At 39.1% G+C, this 2687-nt stretch overlaps 1 non-coding gene across 1 annotated transcript; it reads right to left on the reverse strand.

The window, feature by feature from the left end:
• Window positions 1-340: 340 nt before the first annotated feature.
• On the reverse strand, window positions 341-413 carry TRNAV-AAC (transfer RNA valine (anticodon AAC)). Its single transcript has one exon. It is a non-coding gene; the product is annotated as a tRNA-Val (tRNA).
• Between the last annotated feature and the right edge of the window lie 2274 nt (window positions 414-2687).

Here is a 2687-nt window from a genome sequence, read left to right on the forward strand (position 1 = left end):
TGACCGGCAGTTAAAGGTAACATAAATACGAATCACGTTATGAATAACAGAACTTTCTTCGTCAGCAATTCCTTTTTTTATTATATGCATTTGTTCATCCTGAACTGCTGGATTAAAGTTGTTTACTCATTCTCAGCCATGGAGACACGCGCTTTCACTCTCCACTTATGTCTTCCACCTAAAGAGAAATGACGTCCTTCATATTGAAAACCCTTACAAGAGATAGCATAAAAAATAAGTATTTTACGACCACGGAAATTCAAGTACTTCTTAGAGTAAACTTAGATCGTAATTCATTCCAAGAATTAAAATAAACCACAAGTAAAGGAAAAAAAAAACATGTACTTGCCAGGGATTGAACCTGGGACCTTCCGCGTGTTAGGCGGATGTGATAACCACTACACCACAAGTACACATTCATTACATTCCGGATCCTTAAATTATCCTCAGATAGCGATTGTCGCCATATCTTGATTTAGTAGAGCGGAATCGTAGAATTGGGAGGTTACGTAAAATTGACGTTCAAATGAAACATCTGAGCCATAAACACTTCCACACCTCACACAACCTCCACTTTCTGTAATAAAATAGTTTTATTTTGAAGGATAGAGTTTCACGTTTCCATGACAACATAGATTCTGCGTGCGCCAATCAGATGGTAAGGTACGTTTCAGTCATTCGTGAAGTAGTTTTTTATAAAATTTTGTTTTTAATTCGGTTGTTTGTTAAGTAAATAACGTTGCTGTTTCTAAACATTACACAGATGTAGAGTGCGTGCGTGCGTGATCGTGTGTTCCGATCAATAATAATAATAATAATTACATCGGCCGATCATATCTAGAATACTAACGCCATCTCCTAATCGAACTGGGTTCGTTAAAGGTGACCATCGCAACTAAAAGTGACTTCCTCCCCCCCATTTTCAGCTGGTTGATAGATAAAGCTAATTACACATTTACGAGGGTTGTTCGATAAGTCCGTGCAAAAATAAAGAAAACATACTTTTTTTCGGACACACATTTTTTATTTTTGAACATCGTCTCCTTTGAGGTGTATACACTTAGTCCAACGATGCTCGTTTTTTGATGCCGTCCAGATAGTATGATTTGCCCAACTCTTCAAAACAAGCAGTTGTTTCTAATCGAAACCATTCTAATCGAAGGTGCAGACTCACCATAATATTTATCAAGCTTAGCTTTAGTTTCCGGAGACGTTTTGCCTTATAAAAAGTAACGTTTAATCACTACACGAAATTCTTTCTCATCCATTTTTCACAAATCACGGTACTTGATCGATTCAAATGAACGCCAGACAGAGTAATAGATCGATCTGACTGAAAGTTAGTGTGCGATCCTCCAACAGTTGCCAGCAACTAAAAATAGCTTCGATACGTACTGGTGGCGCCATCTCTTTAGACTTTGCACGGACATATCGAACAGCTCTCGTATTACACGTATGAAATTACTAAGGTAAACTAATTATACACTTTTAAATGCGCTGCGCTTTTTAAAGGGTTTAGTTCTAGGAATATCTTTTATCCACTGCTATGCAAATCGTTTTGCTTTTTATACGAGAATAACCCGTTCACTCTGTTACAACATTTTAACTCGCATCTAAATGTTCTTTGCGTCAAATGTCCTGTTGAAGGTTATTTCTCGATTCTTTGAACTCTTTAACTTTTCTAACGATGAAGAGTTCCATCATCCAGAGACTCCGATAAAGGGAGCAAGTAGGTGAACTGCCCTAACTGGAGATAACCCATGGCCAGCATTCCAACCGCTTCACGCTGACAGCACTTCACTGGCCATCACGGTGAGCGACGCCCTCTTCTACGTCGATGCCTTTGATTTGCAGCTTCTCTCTCTCTCTCTCTCTCTCTCTCTCTCTCTCTCTCTCTCTCTCTCTCTCTCTCTCTCTCTTCAGCGAATTCGCTCGCGTCTTATGGAATTCTTTGCTTTATCTTCGGGAAACAGAACCTTCTTCAATTGCATTTCCTAGAGCAACTTGGAGTTAAAACGATCCGCATGCCTTTCATAAGGGCGTCCGGGACGGACAGCTACATCTACACACTTCACCTTTCACCCCTTTCTGGATGAAGCCAATTAATTCTCACTTCGGAGTAACTCACAAAACTGTAAAATCTGTTGAAATATTTCTTGCGAAGAAATACGCGTAAACAGCTTTAAAAGGTTTTAGTTCTTCGCATCAAGATAAGTCAGAATTTCTTTTGCTTTCTTAGCTGTTCTCTCCTCCTCAGTGTAGTCCAAGTAAGTGATGCTTGGACATTCTCCAATGAATTCCTTTCTCATTTTCCTTTCAAAATGTGCATTGGGACCTCGTCAGTTATTGACAGGAAACATTTGAGCCTTAAACTCAGTAGGAAATTTAAATTTTGGGTTGAACACTAAAAATGAGCGCAATAAAGATATGGAATAAAAATGAAATAAAATATTTAATAGCCTTACACAATAATTAAAAATATATTAAACACACGTCACCTATTCTCCACTTTAACATTAAATGCTTTCGTCATAAATGTTTTTATTGATTACACGGAGGCCTGTGCAGCTGGGTGGGAGCGACGCTTGTATACTCCGCGCAACCGCTCGAAGATCGCCGAACGGAGGAACTTTTTCTAAGCCTTTCTTCGACTAGTTCCTAAGTTAGTCGATCTCTGGCAGCACGGG

This window comes from Typopeltis vanoorti, chromosome 15 (genome assembly GCF_054136105.1).
Source record: "Typopeltis vanoorti isolate ZY-2024b chromosome 15, IOZ_Tvanoo_1.0, whole genome shotgun sequence".
Classification (NCBI taxonomy): domain Eukaryota; kingdom Metazoa; phylum Arthropoda; class Arachnida; order Uropygi; family Thelyphonidae; genus Typopeltis; species Typopeltis vanoorti.